The sequence below is a fragment of the Sceloporus undulatus genome, chromosome 2 (genome assembly GCF_019175285.1).
Source record: "Sceloporus undulatus isolate JIND9_A2432 ecotype Alabama chromosome 2, SceUnd_v1.1, whole genome shotgun sequence".
NCBI classification, from domain to species: Eukaryota; Metazoa; Chordata; class Lepidosauria; order Squamata; family Phrynosomatidae; genus Sceloporus; species Sceloporus undulatus.
This window is the reverse complement of record NC_056523.1, coordinates 284,358,574-284,378,451: the sequence shown is the minus strand read 5'-3', so window position 1 is coordinate 284,378,451 and position 19,878 is coordinate 284,358,574.

Below are 19,878 nucleotides of genomic sequence, written 5' to 3'. Positions count from 1 at the left end.
ATTCCAAGGCATGTAAATGTGCAAGTGGATAAATAGGTACCACTTCAGTGAGATGGAAACAGAGTTATGTGCTATCATGCTGGCCACATGACCATGGAGCCATCTTTCAGCTTAGTAACAGAGATGAGTATTGCCCAAAAGGCAGACCCAAATTGACAATCATGTCTGAGGGAAAACTTTTACCTTTACCTTTAATGACCAGAGATATGGAAAATCCTTCAGTTTTGCTTTCTCTTGCATTCAGATTTTTTTCAGCGTCAGTTCTTTCAATTCTATTTATGAAGAGGCATATGAACTTTGATAAATCATTAAAAAATGAGCTGAAACAAATTGTCCTTTCTCTGACCATACAATTTCAACAGATAAAGCTACTCTCTAATGCAGGGTAGGGCAAAGTCCAACCTTTCAGATGTCATCGGACTGTAATTTCCATCAATTGACATACTCTCTGACCTTGGGTTCTCAGACTCTGTTCTTGACTGGTTTAGATCTTACTTGTCTGGCAGATCTTTTGCAGTAGTTGCAGGAGGTCAGATTTCTTCTCCTGTTCCCTTATTTGTAGGAGTTCCCCAGGGCTCTGTTCTGGGTCTCCTTCTGTTTTCTCTCTACACACTGTCCTTAGGAAAACTCATTAGCTCTTTTGGTTTCTCCTACCATCTGTACGCCGATGACACCCAGCTGTATCTTTCTACCCCTGACCTTTCTCCAAGGCTTGAACAGCAAGTTTCATCATGTCTCACAGCTGTCTCGCAGTGGATGCGCCATCGGCATTTGAAGCTCAACATGTCCAAGACGGAGCTTCTTGTCTTTCCTCCTAAGTCCACCCTTCAACACTCCTTTTCTGTCTCTGTGGACAACATTTCTATTCAACCAGTCCAGCAAGCCCGCAGTCTTGGTTTTATCTTTGATTCTTCTCTGTCGTGTATCCCTCAGATCCAGACCACAGCCAAGGCTTGTAGATTCTTTTTGTACAATATTGCCAAAATCCGACCATATCTCTCCACCTCTACTGCCAAGATCCTGGTCCATGCCCTAATGGTCTCACAACTTGATTACTGTAATGTCCTCCTGGATGGGCTTCCTCTTTCTCACCTCCGTCCTTTAATTTCTCTCCAGCATTCAGCTGCACGCATTATCACTTCCACCCACCACTCTGACCACATCTCTCCTGTGTTGGCATTCCTTCACTGGCTCCCCCTCCCTTTCAGCATTCAGTATAAGCTCCTGCTGTCGACATTTAAAGCCCTCCATGGACTGGCCCATCCTTACTTATCAGACCTTATTTCTCCTCACCTTCCCACTAGGGCCCTCCGTTCTGGTAGTCAAGGTTTGCTGTCTCAGCCCAGGATTTCCTCTGCCCCATCCCAGATTCGCCTCTTTTCACTTGCTGCCCCTCACTCCTGGAACCTTCTTCCCCCACAAGCAAGAGCCATCACTTCTTTAACCAGCTTCAAAATGGAGTTGAAAACCATCCTGTTCAGAGAAGCCTTCCCAGGCATTGCATAATTGTAGTTTACTATTTGATGTTCTTTTGGTGCCTGTTTATCGAACCATTTCCTGTATTGCTATGTACGGTATATATATTATCCTACTTGAGAGCATGCATTTTCCCTGGAAGAAGATTAACCATCCACTATGAAGCCAAGCCCTCCCTCCAGTCCATATGCCTTGGTCCAGGCCTCAGAGGTAGAGAGGAACTGCTGGACCTCTTACCCTTTCCCTCCACCACTCCCTTCTCCTTTTGTGCCATGTCTTTTTAGATTGTAAGCCCAAGGGCAGGGAACCGTCTAATTAAAAAGATTGTATGTACAGCGCTGTGTAAATTTACAGCGCTTCATAAATAAAGGTTAATAATAATAATAATAATAATAATAATAATAATAATAATAATAAGTCTCAGCCTGCATAACCATTTGTGAGGAACGCTACAAATGATGGTCCAATATCTGGAACCCTTTCATACTACACAAAATCATGCTATATTCCTTTAGCTGCCATATCTTATCGAATCCTGGGGTCTGTGGTCTAGTGAGGCACTAGAACTCTCGGACTGAGAATTCACAGTATCCCTTCCTAAACTGCAGTTCCCAGCCATAGCAATTAAAATGGCACCATAGTGCTATAACTGTGTAGTATGAAAGGGCCTGTGTAAGATCACACTTTGCCATCCTTGCCATGATGATTAAAGATGAAGTGTGAATATCAGTCCCAGTGAATCTGTGGGATTTACATAAGTGTTGACTTACTATTTAGAAATTCATTCAGTGGGGTATGCCTAGTATCTTAAGATTTAGGTCTATGTAAACTCAGATAGCCACTCATTTGTGGATGGTTTGATTTATGTCTCATAATATATATTTTAATATAAAAAGCAAGAACCTCCTCTTCCTAGTGGCCATTAATTTTCAGCATCACCATTCACAGCAATAGTGCTTTAACTTTGAATTAACTTCCATTTATGAATGACAGTATTTAAAAAAAACAACCTTCCATTGTATAGTTCATTACATCACTCAATTCACAGTATGCATTTTCCTGTTATTATTATTAATACTAATACTAATACTAATAATAATAATAATAATAAAGCACAACCAGTGGCTTTACAATTATCAATGGGACAGCCCTTTTATCAATGGAACTAGCAGTGAAATGAAAATGACAGCAGCTTTTTAAAGAAAAGCAGTGTATCAGAAACAAAAATCAGATTCATTAACAAGCAAACATAATCCATCACAAGTGTGAAATCTGACAAAGGCAACTACTTCAAAAAAGTCTTTTACTACAGGCAAAATGACAGCTGAAATTCCAACCATGAAATTCAGCCAGTTGCCATTTCACACACACACACACACACACTACTTTTTCTGAATGGCCAATATGCACATTTATCTTCACAGGTTCTCACTTTGGAAAAAGTGTAGCATTAGAGCCAACTGAGGCCCTTCAAGGCTGTTTTGTGGCCCCTGCCTCCTCCACACTCCTTTGGACTATCCTTTTATGCAGAGGAAGTAGTGAATAAGCCTCTCCTAGAAACCTAAAGAAGCAGCCATTCTTCATTTAAAAAGCTTACAGCCCTTTCATATATATATATATATATATATATATATATATACACACACACACACACACACACACACACACACACACACACACACCCTGTTGGTTGAGGGTGTGTGTCTGTGTAATATTTTTCAAAGGCTATGAAGACCTTGAGGTGTCCCAGAACAGAATAATGCATTCCAGACACACTGATGTTGTCCTGATGTTGCTGTTATGTGCTATCAAGTCATTTCCAACTTATGGTGACCTTAAGGCAAACCTATCATGGAGTTTTCATGGCAAACCTGTTTAGCAAAGGTTGCCTTTGACATCATCTGAGGCTAAGAGAGTGAGACTTGCCCAAGGCTTCCTTGGCAAAGGGGGGCTAAGCAATGAGTTTCCATTGCTGAGCAGAGAGTCAAACTTTGTTCTCCCAGAGTCCTAGTCCAATAACAAAACCTTTACACCATATTGGCTCTCACCCCGCCTCACTTTATATCACTGCCCATAATTTCTAGGTCATCTGTCCTTAATTTCTTATTAATCACAAATCATTGGCATTCCAGGTTATTTGTGCAGATCACACTTTGTAAAGAGATCTGAAATGGAATCTACTCATGTGATTTTGCTTTCCTCCCCTCTTTCCAGCTTCCCACCTCCCTTTAGAGCAGATTTGGGGAACTTTTGTCGTGTAGGAGCTGGAGGGGAAACCACCAACGTCCCAGTTCTACTGATAAAACCAGTTCCATCAGCAGAAATATTTTATTGGATTTCATCCATACAAAAGTTGATAATATGCAGGGCTTACTTTTCCAGTTGGAAATTTGCAGCCTGTATGGATATGGATACTTTTTTTAAACCAGATTTTACATCCTTTTCCTGCATTTATCTTTTACTTTGTATGATGAGACAGTCAGTTGCTATTCCCAAATAGAGTAGACTTATTGAATCAAATTTTCAATGGTAAGTCAACACTTACACTAATTCCATTAATTCACTGGGTCAGCTCAATACTATCAATTTTATTTAAGCTACCATTGATACTTGAAATATATAAATAGCAAATACATTACAAGTAATGAGAAGGTGACTACTGAAACTTAGTAGTAAGTACAACTTAGTGTTTTAAATGATCACAATCAGTATAAAAGATCTAAACTTTGTGGGTTTGCACCCATGAATTCCACTCATGGAATTCTTCCATCTTTCTTTTTTAATTTTTCAAAAAAATATATTACACCATGTATAATACATATTATACAATCATGATTCATATTATAATTTCCTCTCCTCACCCCCCACCCAAATAAGAAAACAGCATAGAGAAATTTACAATCCAATCAGATTAACAATCAGTTTCAGAGATATGGAAAATATTATTGATTATATTATTAACTTCTTCATACCCCATTTTACCTTTCATGTTCTTAATTACTATTTCCCATTTGTCTTCCCATGGTCCTTTATTGCTTTCCCCTAAGGAAGTCAAATAGTATATATTCTTTTATATATTTAAACAGGTAAGCCTTGTTCCATTTTGATTTGTTTCTCCATCCATAAGCAATCACTGCATGTGCAGCTTTTAGAAATTGTTTTGTTACATATTTTTGATTATTATTCAATCTTAATTCCCCCTAAATTGAGAGTCAAGCAATTTTCTTTACTCAATTTTATTTCTATCCCTATAATTGTATTTATCTGTTGCTTAACCTCAGTCCAAACTTTTTGTACAAATGGACATTCCCACCACATATGAATATATATCCCTTTAACTCCACATCCATGCCAACATTTGGATTGAAATTTGTCATTCGTAAATGCTAATTGGTGTGGTGTCCTATACCATTTTCCGATCATTTTCATTTCTTGTTCTTTTACATTTGTGTTTTTAATTTTAACAATTTCTTGTAGCCAAATTTTAATTTTATCTATATCAACCAATAAATCTTTTTCCCAGGTCATTGTCAATCTCTCTATCATTTTTTCCTATTAGTCCTTTACCCCCTTCTAATATTTTAAAATTATTTCTTCTAATAATTCATTTTGGTCATCAATATTTAATTGTGTTTCATCTACTAATTTTATTATCCCTTTTATTTGAATCCAATATTGCTTACCTATTAAAGTAGTTAATTTTTCTTCTTGATGGGATTCTTCCATCACTGGAAAACAGGAGATGATTTTTGCTTTTTTCATGTATTAACAAATGATTCTTATTAATAAAAGTTTAGGGATGTTAGGTGCTTTCTGCACCGCCATTTGGGACGTCCAGAGGACGTCCCATTTTAAAAAAGGGGCGTCTCTTATAGACGCCCCGGGGCCTAGTACGGACTCCGTCCGTACAAGATGGCACCGGCCCTTCTACATGGCCGGCGCCATCTTTGCGTATCGGACGCTGAGTGTCTGTACGTGTCGCGTCGCTTGTGACGTAGCGAGTGCGCCCCTGGCGTCTCGCTACGTCGCAAACGCGACGGAAAAAGAAGCTCCATTTTGGAGCTTCTTTTTCGGTCCGCGCGGGAGTCGGGCCGTGTGAAGGCTCCGGCTCCCCCGCGGACCTACTGGCGGCGGCGGCAGAGCGCCGCAAAGTGGAGGTATGTACCCCGCCTTAGTCTTTCCCCAAGTTACACAGATGATTTGATTCTGTACACCCTATTATATCCCATCTTGTCATCAATTTCTAGAGAGTTTTATCCTAATCTATATAGCATTCATTATCTAAATAGTGTTCATGGTACAACAGTGCTCAGTCTTGTTTGGGAATTTGGATGGCAACTTCAGAAAATCCTGTTCTGAATAGTGGCTGTGTGGGATGGTGGATATGGCACTGTAGTGCCTCTCTTCTGCTGTTAGCATAAAATGGAAGACACTTCTTAAGGATCTTATTTTACTGGAAATTAATAGGCTGCTTGTGGAAGGCAAGAAGTTTACCCTCTCAATACTTTTATATGGTGTGTCCTTTTATCTAAAGACACAGCTGAAATTTATAATGCTGAAAAGGGAGAAATAGCCAGTGTCTCTCTGTTGATCATGTTAGTTTGTTAGTTTGTTAGTTTGACAGAGAATATTTATTTTTAATTGGGTGTATGCCCACCTGAGCTTTCATGAGATCTAATCCTTTCTCAGCAGTACACTTACTCAGAGAAAAGCCTTGCATAATATTTGAGATATCACCATGAAATAAAGAGACCAGACACGTAAATCGGATGTATAGAAAAAGGGCAATTTATTAGACCTGAAACCTATTTAAAGAGAACTCTTAACTTTAACTTTTGTGAGAGACATCAATTGAAGGCAGAATCCTGATGGGGGTTCAGCTGAAGCCAGGTGTCATTCCAAGACCACCATTCCAGCTTTCCCATTGGGTGAAAACACCAGACTCTGAGGGCAATTCAATGACTTGGAATGTATCCTCAGCCAATCATAGGGAGGTAGACATGAGGCATGCTCTCCCAAACTCCATTGAGTTTGTAAGAGAGGGTAAAACCCCCATATCTTCCTGAAATGGTGTTTTTTGAGCAACCCCCAGCCCTCTTGACCTGTAAAGGCTGCCCAGAGCCAGACCTTTCACCACATGGGGATGCCTAAGTGTACACCAAATCTTCCCCAACCCCCCTTAAGACCATGGAAACCTAGTTAGCAACCCACTGAAAGCCAGTTACCAGTCTCTAGTTTGGGTAAGCAACAAAACAAAACAAAAAAAATGGAAAAAGGGTAGAAAATTTCTACCTGTCCCCAAAGCGACCAAGAAAGTTCATACTGTCATAGGGCAGGAGAACAGGTTCAAATTTGAAAGAGGGCAGGAAAAGCAGGCAAGGAGTTTAAATAGCCTGGGTCTGCCCCCTTCACATGCTCAGGCTTGGCCAATGAAGCCAAGCCTTGATTTCATACCCTGGCCATCAATTCCTGGATGGTCTCAAAGAAACTCTCTTTTAAAGTGGCAAGCCAATTTATTTGAGTGTGGAAATTCTTTGCATTAGAGCAAAACAGCAAATATGTAAGGTCAAGGTTATTTATTTATACTCACTGGCAATCTCTCTCTCTCGCTATGAAGAGAAAGAAGACACAACTAAGGGCAATTTAAATGGCAAACTACATGAAAAAGCTTTATTCCTTTTTGACTGTGGGCCAAAACAGTTGGCCCTCTTGCACCCCCTTCTGGGTGGCTTGGGAGCAAAGTGTTTACACCCCACATGCTCCCAAGCTGCCCGTAAGCTGTCCAGCTGCCCACATGTGGGCCAGCGTCTGGGTGCTCCAGCTTTTATACACCGCACGTCATCAGAGAGTTGAGAAGTTGCCCAGGGCCTATGGCAGGGCCAGAAAAGTTGGCTTTTTGCTGGCCAAAAAGCAGTAGTTCGTTGCCACTCCTTTTTTGGCTGGCTTCAAGGCAGTTTGGAGCTGCAGAATGTAGTTGCTAAGGCCCCAATCTGGCTTTGGAAGGAGTGGCTTCAAACCGCCCCTTCGTGCTGGTGTTACCTTTCAAAATAATAACAAACACAATAATTCATACAATGCTAGTGTAATGGACTCTTGGTAAATGCACTTCAAGTTCTTGTTTTACTTCTGCTTTCATTACCATGCTCTCCATAATTCTAATGCTCTACCTAGGACCACCACCATCTGAAAGCAATAGCAAGTGATATATCTGAGTAGATATAAATAGCTCAAGTACTTGGAGAAGAGATTTGCCCTCAACAAGGCCTGTAATCGCTCCACTCAAAGGGTCTCTAGATAAATAACTCAATTTACTGAATAAAACACTTTGTTGTATGATATCTATTACTTTGTTGTTGCTGTTGCTGTTGGGAAGGTGCATGATATTTAGTATGAACAGGTTAGCTCCCCCCCCCCCCCCCCATGTCCTTCCACAGGCAGAAAAAATGCCAATGTATTCAGGCAGGCTTTGGAAAACTAAACTGGATTGCTGTGGAAGGAGTGTTCCATAGGATGGCTATTATTTGTTCTTTTACTGACATATTTTTAATTATATATATATTTTTAAGTTTTGCCCTCATCTTACTGGGTTTATTCTTGTTAGTTGCCTTGTGTGTCATTCTTTAGTACAAATGCAGGGTATAAATCCAATGAATAAATCCTTAAATCTTCACCCGGCACCAGCCCTCTTTTTTGGTACATTTTAATTACATGTTTTAAATCGGATATGCAATTTTTCCATTTCCAGAAATGCATTCTAAATACAGTGTTCCATGTATAATCTGAACAGAATAGTCCAGGAAGGTATGAAAAGTTGCTTGTCTAGAAAGCTTCTTGGTAGTGATGCTTGACTACTACTGCCAAGGAAATCATTACAAAGCAAAGTGTTCAGGCTTTCAAGGCAGTGGTGAGGGGATTCCAGTAGAAGGTTTATTCTAAAGGAGCTGTCCAGGGTTCTGAACCCATTTTGAGGCTAGGTTTCAGCACCTTGCAGACTTCTTTTAAAATCTGGAGCTAATTCACCACACTCATGCAATGAAAGTCACCAGATGGCCCTGATGTTGAATAACAGCCATTGATGCTATAATCATATAATTATGACCCAAGGGCACAGTCAAATCTGTTTAAAAATCTCCAAAACCTCTTTCTCTACACCCCCCTGGTTCTGCTCTACCTTATTATGCAGGACTTTTAAACCCATACCATTTGAGTTTCTGTGCAACAAATATAATACCAGTCATCTTCTTCAATTTCATAGAGGTGTCATTAAAGAACAGTCACATCCTTCTTATATTTCAGGACATGACCAGAGAAATCATTACTGTGTTAGCTCTTTAAATCAGGAGACTTAAGACTCTAAACCTTTGAACGCTTTCATTTTCTAGACTACCAGTCAAACATATGCTTCGAGGGGATGCATATAAAGCTTGCAATCCCTTTGATGTTTTGCACCAAAGATCCTATTGACCATATTGAAAGAAGAATAAAAATGTTCATGGTTGCATGCTATCACCGAAGGCACCATTGTAAATTAAAAAACTTTGTTGGTCAGATTGAAAAATAGTTTTCCAAACTATTCTGATTAGTTACCTGACTCTTGTGATGATTATGTTTCTATATCATTATTTAAAAAACAAACAAACATATATTAGCTTCCTTGGCTAAGAAGTATTTTTGCAAGAGGATTATACAGATATTTTACCCTTTTCAGCTTGGATTTACCTTCAAGCTAAATGAAATATTCACATTACTAATAGCTTGTCTTTTGAATAATTCAAAAATATTCAGGCCACACATTTTTTCCAAGTAACATATTTCCTTTGGATTTCCATACTTTGTTGGTTGCATCTGGTTGGTTTTTTTTTATCCAGTTATGAAGTGACTTTTAAATTAGAGATTATTTTGAAAGTGCATCTGTTTGGACATTTTGGTTAATCCTAATGAGATCATCTTTCTTTGGCTTGAAGTTGCATTTTCATGAATCCTTTTAGTCTGCAAGTTTGGATGTCAGAGTTTAGTCCTATTTGGACTAAATAGGAGAAATTTTATGGGAAGTATGGGAGGGCAATATATATGCAACTGTGTGCTTCCCGGGATGTTCTTCCAACTGTCTAGTTGTCATGAATCATAAGGAAACCTCCTTGAAAGAAATAGCTTGCTCAATTGTAAGGGGAGAAACCCATAGGAAAGCCATGTGCAACAGCAAGTAGGAATTAATGGAAAGCTCCATAGGCTAGGCATGTAAAGAGAAAGCCAGGCCAAAGAAAGAACCAGGATCTATGCTATTTATCACATGATGCTGTTATAATGTTATAGTAGTGGGTTAATCCTGCCTTTGCTTCAGCCTTATTTAACAATGGGTTTTCCCAGAATTATTGTGCTGTAAAATCACTGATAATTCAACTCTCTCTCTCTCTCTCTCTTTCTCTCTCTGTGTTGGAAATATTCTCTGAATGACCCTCTTTCCCTCTGTCACTCAGTAACCAGTTTAAGTGTGAATGTGGTCCTTCCCTCAAGGATTCCCAAGGAAGATCCCTGGAAGATATACTTTCAACGTAACATTTAATTAAAAAGTTATATCAGGATTGGATATGAAAAGCCAAATGCAACCAAAACGTTCAGATGAACAAAGAAGACTACTTTGGGTGCATGGGTGAGGATGACAAGATTTCCCAAGAGAATATCTATTTTTCCAGGTGTCTGTTCTACACTCTTCGCACTTGAAACAGTTTTTAGATATTTTTATTGTTATTTTTAAGATATCTAAATGGCTTGCAGTTACAGTGCAATAATGGTGCAATCCTGATCTGTTAACCTTTGGAAGTGACTATGGTTAGCATACCTTACACCTCCACACTGAATATGGGGTTTCATAGTTTTGTACTTTGATATCTAGAGACAAGCATGTTTTTAAGAGATCACAATTACCTTTCAAACACTAGGAAGTTTCACATGGAAAAGGCACACTGACCCAAAGACATGTGGAGGCTCTAGACAGCACTAAATAAAGGTTAAATGGGTTTGCTGATTACTCCAACTTTCCCCAGACTTTATGCATATCTTCTTGCGGTAGGGACTGAATCTCATTATAAAGCAATTAAAGATTATATATCCTTCTCACCCAGGCTGTGTACCTATTCACCTTTCCTATCTCTCCATCCAGTATGTATGCCTACAAATCGTCCTGAGCGAAGCTCTTTAGGCAAGAATAACTGAGTTTTACTATGTTTTACCTTCATTTATTTGTGGGTCATATCAAATATCATAATTTTGGGCCCCAAACCTGGGCTCTGCTTTTCCATAAGACTGACTTAAGTGGAGTATATATGGTAAGTTTTGGGGATCTGAGGCAACAAAAGATATTTAAATGGGGTCCATGGTAAATAAAAGGTTAAGTACCACTGAGCTAACCTGTTACACAGGCTGGAGAAAAAATAATAATTCATAACCCACAAACTGCTTTCCTTTTCCCCAGTTAAATCCATTAGCTTTATTGCTGGAGATTAGGAAGCAAATACAGCTCATAGATTGAATCTGCTGACCCCACAGACTTTTTTTCATTTGGGGGGTATCTTATAACACCAGAACTGTTAGAAAACACAATGTTCTTTTTCATAGCACAAGCTAAAACTGTTTAGATAAGGAATGCAGACATTGGTCGTCAACGACATTAATACTCTGGTTTCTTCATACAGTTAATGGTAACTCAAGAACATGTTAGAATGCTAATTAAGATATTAGAACCAGACTCAGAAGATTAGATTTAGTTGGACTGTAAGCTTTTTGGCACAGCAACCATCACTTTCCATTTATATGTAATACTCAGGATACTGCAGTTTTAGATTTGGTTAAGACAGCACTGTGCTAATAATGTAACAGCCCAAGAAAAATCCTATTATCTTAATAGCATAGTGGATACATACACTTCTCATTAGTTTGTACCATTTAATGGCCTAAAAAGATAGAAGAATGAGCACATGAAGAAGAATCTAGTTATATAGCAATATTCTGTTTACAAACATTTACTCTAATAAAATATTTCAGATCTACGTTCTTTCAAAATAGTTATAAGATATTTGTACTCTCTTATTTAATCTATATCTATCTGTCTGTCTTCTTACCTTTCTCCAAGTATGGATGAAATAATACCTAGGATAATACCAGATGTATAATATTGGGTGTCAGTGTGTTTGTGGAAAGACAGGTATTTATACAATTTTCTTCTGCTTTGATCTATATGCCCATCCCTCCATCCATATTTTTGCCTATGTGAATATGTATTTTTATATTTTTAATTTATAAAATGTCCTCTACATTTACATTTTTGTAAATGCATTTTATTGCATATTATACTTTGGAACAGTAATGAGAAACATGTGGTTCTCCAGATACCATTTAACTGCAATGCCTGTGATTGTCAAATAGCATCTCAAGGGTGAGCTAAAGTCAGCAACAACTAGTTTAATTAGTTCCAAATTAAAAGGTCAACTTTTCAAAAATTGAGATGGAGATTTCTTTCTTTTTTTAAAAAAAATGTTAAAAATTAATAAAAATATGATAAAAGAAAAAAAGAAAGAAAGATACCTGTATTCTGATATATTTCAAGCCTAAACCCCTTTGTGAATTTTGAGAATACATCAGCCTAGTTTTCTGGCCTCCAGAGAGGAATAAACCCAAACTATTTTCTGATTTCTTATACTGATCAGCCAAATTCAAAACTGATTCAAGAAGAATGTGTCTCTCACTAATGAAACAAAAAGCTTAATACCTCCATATTTGTATGGATCACCTGAAAACACATTTTTCTGGAAAATTTTCATTTCCTCACCTGCCAATAGGAAATGAAATGATGCAATGATTAAGAGATTAGGATGTGGAAAGGGCATTAGGTGATTAAAAATGTAAAGGATGCAAAATTCAAAGGTGTTGCACCATCCCTTTGCAAACTTTGTTACAGTATGCAAAGGGATCTTGTAGCACCTTTTGAACTAACTATGCAAAAAAAGTTGTAATATACTTTTTTTAGACTTGGTCTACTTCCTCAGATGCATGGAGTGTGCACATGCTCTGCTTTTGAAACTAACTGTGTGCACTCCATGCATCTGAGGAGTGCTATTCAGGCCTGCTATTCAGGCCAGCCTGGAGGCAGAGTCAGGGCTTTGCATCCACATGACTCATGCCCCGATTCTGTCCCTTGGGTGCAGTGATGTCACATGCCACTCCACATGGCGCACAATGTTACGGGGCACCTCCAGTGCTGCGTCCACCTGACACAGTGCTGAAAGAGTGCCATATAGCTGCAGCACTGTGGTTATCGTACCCTTTCTAATGAGCAAAAAGGAGCTGCTTTTTTCGGTTCCTTTTTGCATCCTGGAAAGGCTGGATCAGGGTTGTGGCATGCAATTGCCATGGCCCCAATATAGCTGAAGAAGGGGCAGCTGGAGGCTACAAAAGTTTATGCTACAACTTCTTTTGCCAAGTTAGGCACAGTACAGACCGCCCGAAAATAGCGGTCTGCAGGCATCCATTTTAACTCTGGAGAAATGTTGCAGCCACTAGACTGTGACATCCCTCTGGAGTTAAAAGAACCCATTTGGTCCGGGTTCTTTTCCCTGCATCCTGGTTACATTGAGCACTCGTGACATAGCAGACGCACTTGTTATGTAACGGACTTGTTACATAATGGGCGCACTCATGATGTAACAGACGTGCACTTGTGACATAATGGACACACTGCGACATGCAGATGCTATGCGTCCGTTACATAAAGATGGCAGCGCCCGTGTGGACAGGATGTCACCATTACTCCGCCACCCACAGTAAAAGGGCTCGGGCCTGTGCGGTTGGTGCACAATCCCGAGCCCTTCTATCGCCACCAGGACGTCATGTCCTGGCGGAGTGTACCGGGCTTTAGACTCAAAAGTGCCACAAGATCCCTTTGCATACTAATATTCCAGATTAAATATGGCTATGTCTCTGAATTCTAGGAACTGTTACAGTCAGTGTAAGAAAGTTTAACCAAGAAACTTTCATGAATCAGTATCTTATCAATTTTTAGAAAAATATTGGGGTCATGGACCGAATCCGATAAGCACAATGACAGACCACAGGTTTTCCTCAGTACACTATGCCAACATCAATGGGGGAGGGCTGTTTGTTCTATCACTCTTCCTGCACAGATGTGCAACAGCAGCCAAGAGAGTTCATGGGCACAGCTATATCTCCTTGACTACTACACCTGGATGAGGATACACTCAAGTGCACTTAGGCTGCCTTTGAACACTCTGGGAAGGAGCAGCCTCTGTCCAACTTCTCCTTCTTCCCCGAGTGCAATAAGGGAGTAGTCAAACCATACCATCATTATTGGGGAAAACAAAGGCCTGCTGCCTGTCAGCCTAATTGAGAGGCCACTGCTTGGTAACATCCATCCTCTCAGGAATAGTGACAGCTGCTGGCTAACTACCAACTAGTCTAACAACTGTTTCCTTCCTGCAAGAGGTTGTAAGCTTACTGACTGGAGCAGCAGGCTTGCTGCCATACGATTGCCCGATTGGGACAACTCCATTTACCTGGATTAATCGATTGAAATAGGAAATAGTGAGAAATACACACCCTTTGCTTCTTCATAGGCAGGCTTTAGCTATAGGGAGGACTCCCTGTCACAGTGCTCACCCAAATGGAACATTTAATTAACAGTGTGGATGGGGACTGTGTTGAACACCTTCTGAACAGGAATATAACTCATCTGATTTTGAATGGGCTTACCTTTCCCCCACACTGGGAGAGATGCCATTTCTGATTATGATCTCCAGTTTTGAATTAATTTTTTAAAAATATTTTTGTCTGACTATTTACATGCCTATGACTTTGTCCATCTGTCTGTATGATTTATGTCCCACCTTTTACCAGAACAGGACCCCAAGGAATCCTGTCACATTAAAGACATCTTATAGCATTAAAACAAAATGAAACTGAAAGTACATGAAAAAGTGCAGGCTATGGTTCTCTAGCTTAGAGAAGCACTGTTCACCCACTTACTTGTATTATTGACTAGAGGTCATGTTATTCTGTAGAGTTCAGTGCAGTGATGAGGAGGTTCTCTCCATTTTTAATCAGGCAGCTGCCTTGTTTGCAAAATCTTGAGCATAAGCCACAGTTCTGTCTTGCCTACACTTCCACCTTCTGTTCTGCCTGCAAAGCAGCTTCTTTCTGAAAAATTGCCCAGGCCTGTTTCTGGTTCTTGCTCTTGTTCTGTCTTGGCATGAAGTTGTAGGTACCATATTGAACTTCAGTTGCTACCTAGATGGTTCAGATACCATGTTTGATGTAATCATTCCTTGACTGGCTTGAAGTGTTGCCTTTATACCTTCCTGAACCTTTCTTTGTATTCCATTTATAGTTTTCTATTTGTTCTGCTGAAAAGAGGTGGAAAGTTCCCATAGCATTCCAGAATTCCTTTGACAAAAACATGTCAGCATGGCATTCACTGCTCTTGGATCAAGAAGACAAAAGAAGAAAAAAAGAAAAGAAGCCCTTTAAGAGAATGTGCTTAATTTTGTAACACTGTTTCTAACTGTACCATATATCTCAACCCTTATGAAAAGGATCTTTTTCCCCCAAGCAATTATCTTTATACGAAAAACCTTTCTACACTTGTAAAACTCCCTTGCTTCCCCTAGGATGTTGTTTGATGTTGATGATGTTCTTACTTAACATCTCTTGTAAAAGATGCACTGTTTTTATATGTTTTCTAAACCTGCATTACATTGCAGAGAACAATTAAATCACAAAGTATGCAAAACCAATTCAATGGTGAATGAAGGACCACAGCTACAAAACAGTATTAAAAACTTTAACTGAATGCAGTTTGCCTTACCAGCTAATTTACTTCGGTATCGCCTTAAGGCATTAATGCTGTTTATCACTATCACTCTAGCCTGGCTTCTCTGCTCTATCACCAATAGCCAAAAGAGTTTGTAGAAAATAAACCAACAATGCAATCATTCCCATTCTTTGTATATACATTGAACATAAATATGGAACATGTGTATGTTTAAATTTTTCCACAGAATATCTGATGTTGCTTTTGAGAGGAAGGTGGTAGCAAGGAACTGAACCCTCCCCACAAGGCATCTGACTCCATCCTTGCTTCTGAGAGGGAGAGAAAGGTAGGCCTTCCCATCCGGCCTCACTAAAGGAACTGAACCCTCAGTCTGTCCATCTGCCTTGGTCCAGGCCTCAGAGGGAGAGAAGAATGCTGGACCTGATCCCCTTCCCCTCAACCATTCCCTTCTCCTTTTGTGTCGTGTCTTCTTAGATTGTAAGCATGAAGGCAGGGAACCGTCTAATTAAATGATTTTATGTACAGTGCTGTGTAAATTTACAGCGCTATATAAATAAAGCTTAATAATAATAATAATAATAATCACTTCTCATGGTTCTGTATAACTACATTTTTCTGTCTTCTTATGACCAAGACACTGTCATAGCACCAGGAAAGAGGAAGCCTGCCTTATGAAAGAGGGAAGTGAACCAACAGCATTGCATTTACTGCAGCTGTTGTTGGCAGGTGAGGTAAGTGTAAATCAGGAGGGAGGGAAGAATCACTTCCATGGTTGGAATCAGCTGGCCTAAGATGCTTTGCTGCAAGAATATGGCACCCCTCCATTCCACAAAAAGAAGCAAAGTGAGCTGGCAGCTGAAGTTTACTTCAGTATTTGTGATAAAATACAGTAAAGTCTTCTACTGCACTAGTGTAGTGTAGGGCTAGCCAGCCATGTGGCAAATATTAAGCTCTATAATCCAACCAAGGGAACATCCAGGGAGCCCAGCTTTAACAACCAGTAGCTGTCACTGTTGCCCCCTCCCCTCCACCAGCATCCTCCTCCTGATTTGGTCTCCTCAGTCTGCATAATGGTAGCAGTTAGAGCCTCTGTTAGAAAAATAGCCATAAGCTCACCAAGCTTTTCAAACATTGAGGGTTGGAAGTTTTTAAACAGAGGTTGAATGGTCACTTGGAAAGAGTGTTTTAGGCATGTGAAGTCAAAGGCTTTCATGGCTGGCATCCATAATTTTTTGTGGGTTTTTTGGGCTATGTGGCCATATTCTAGAAGAGTTTCTTCCTGATGTTTTGCCAGCATCTGTGGCTGGTATCTTCAGAGAAAGATGCCAGCCACAGATGCTGGCAAAAGGAAGAAACTCTTTTAGAACATGGCCACATAGCCCAAAAAACCCACAAAAAACTATGTTTTAGGCATTGTTGAAATTAGGTAATCCTTGGGATACCTTGGAGTTCTGCGATTCTAACAGCTTTATGAACCACCAAATAAGTATATTCTGGGGAAGGACATTAACTTTAATTAAAATCATGTAAATTTTAAATATAGGAAAAGAGAGATGTAGAGAAAATGAACTTCTAGAATAAGAGAAAATAATATTCAGGAGTGAATAATGCAGCCCTCCTGGTATTTTTGGACTGCAACTGCTAGCATTCTTCACTATTCACTGTGCTGGCTAGGCCAGCTTGGAGTTGCAGTCCAATGACATCTAATGCTTCATGTTTCCTATCCCTGCATTAAGAGGAAATAGATATTGTTAAACAGTATGCAACAAATAAAAAAATAGCATCACCTATAGCTGGATTATATTTATTATATCTCATGTTCAGTGTAGCAACACAGAAGTATTGATTAACTCAGAGGTAAGTCAAAATGATTTTTTGAAAAACACAGATTAGCAATTAATAATGTTTCCCACTGCAGCACAAGTAAATAGTGTTTTGTTGGTAACAGAAAGTATAGCAATGTTCACAGACTTCCAGATTTCCCTCATGGAATACCTTAATTCAAAATGGGTGAAATTTGTATCAAACATATTTAGGCCATGCTGTTCTTTTCTGCATTCTGTTGCATGAAACACTTTAAAAAAATCCAGGTCCTTCACTGCCCTTGCTGTAGATAACTGTGAGTACCTTTTGCATACAAATGTCTCAAGAGCATTTCAAACTTTCTTCTGTGAATTAAATGTCATCTCTTTCATCCAAAGCCACAAAAGCATCTAAATCTTCACTGTCATATTCCAGAGCTAGGAAAGCTTTCAGCAGAGAACCTGTCAGACATGTCTCATCAGTCTTTTCCACAGAAGGCAGATGGGCCAAGTGCAACTTTGTAACTGTGTCTCATGAGCATCAGATCAGCTGCTAATTAATCTTAATGTGGTGACTTTTCCACTAGCAAAGTTTTGACATCACAGACAAACACACCATGTACATCACGAAACTGTTCATGAAACTGTGCAAGTTAAAGTAATAAAAAGAGACAATTTTATCCTCCAACTAGAGGTAAGTGAATAATACCTATTTTTAATCCATTTCCCAAAATGTTCACTCAGAAGTCCATTATATGCCATACCCAACTCCTGTAGCCATTCCTTGTAAACTAATCATTTTTACTATCTTCATGGCCCTTTCTAGAAATGTTTGTAACTGTCAATCCTCTTCTTGAACTGTGGTTCACAGACTGACCGAAGCAGAATAAAGTAATACTAGTACTCCCCTCAATCTGGACACCGCCTTTCTGTTCGTGACACCTAGAATTGCATCACAGTATGTACCACATTTACTACACATCTGGGTCCTTTTTACGCATACTGTATCAAGCCAAGTCTCTCCTGTCCTGTACTTGTGCATTTCACTTTTCTTGCCTCAGTGCACTAACCCAAATTATCCCTGTTGAGATCCAGTCTGTTAGCTTTGGCTTAGGTTGCCAATCTGTTAAGGTCATCTTGAATCCCTGTCTTCTAGCTACCTCTTCTGATTTGTTGCCATCATCATGCCCTCCCCACCTTCCAAGCCATTTATGAATATATTGAACATCACTTACTGCAGACAGGAATCCTGAGGCACTCCACATGTCACTTCTCTTCCAGATGAAGATGAATAATAGCTGAGAACTCTTTGGGTTTATTTGTCAAACAATTAAAAACAGTACCATTGTCTAGCCCACATTTTACTCACTTGTCTGAAAGAATATCATAAGGAAACCTGTCCTGAACTCTTCCAAAATTAAGATATACAACAGCATTTCATGCATCTACTAAGTTTGTAGCCCTATCCAAAAAAAGTAGTAGTAGTTTTGGAGCAACAAGTTGCTCTGCTCCCTCAATGGCTTGGGCCAATGTGAGACATTGCACAAGAACTCCAAATCTTGCCTAAATCTCATGGGATCATGCAAGATTTGATGCAACAGTTGGCAGACTTATTTAGGCCTGAGAATACCTAGCTAGAGCCAGACAATCACTTCTATGTGAGCCACTCATATGAAGGCAAGGAAGGAATTAATACCTTTATATTAAATATACGTTCTGTATGTTGGAGGGACCTTAGACATGTTGCCCACTGTGGGCCCTCCACCCAGTCACTCCACCTTCATTCTTCATTCTTCTCACATTGCTCACATGTTTGGGAAATATAGGTGAATAGTGTGTTATACCAAAGAGGAGGAGAAACAGCGAGGCATAGCACTGGTGTCCTCCATGGTTGTTGGTCTCCACAGGTTCCAGTGGTGCCCTGATGGTGGTCCTGTCTGCTGTGTGGACTATAGTTCTGGATCTTTCCATTTGCATAAACCTATGAGCATGAAAAGAAGGGTGTTCATAATTGTATAAATTGCAGTGCTTGTTTATTGCATTGCTGTAAACTGCAGTACATAGGGATACTGGTACTTACAAAAAACACCACTCCCTGTCTTTGGGGTTAGCAATGGTCCTCATTTACCCCTGACATAGTTGTTATAAATGTGGCTTCATCTTGTTAAAAATTAAATATGAGCTTTGAAGCCTTCACAAATACTTTGTAATTCTGCAGTTTATCAAAATGGGAAAAATTAACCAATCCAATTGTTAATCCCAATTAGTGTAAGGTCACTAAAACATTGGAATTTATGTATGTAAGTCTTGATTTACCACACTGGGTACAACAGTTAGGACTATCAACTATATTCAGACCAGTGTCACTTAATTGGAAACACAAGTATAGTGTATCCTCCTTATTACTAGGTGAATGAACAACCTTTCAAAAGCAAATATTGCATAAGTCCATAAACTGAAATATTATGCTACAGGTTGTACAGGCTGAGTCTCCCTTATCCAAAATGCCTAGGACCAGAAGTGTTTTGGATTTCAGAGTTTTTTTGGATTTTGGAATATTTGCATATACATAATAGGATAGCTCAGATATGGGATCCAAGTCTAAACATGAAATTAATTTATGTTTTATAGACACATAGTCTGAAGGTAATTTTATACACAATATTTTAAATAATTTTGCATATGAAACAAAGTTTGTGTACATTGAAACATCAACAAAGGTACCACTTTCTCAGCTATCCATGGGAACTATTTCAGATT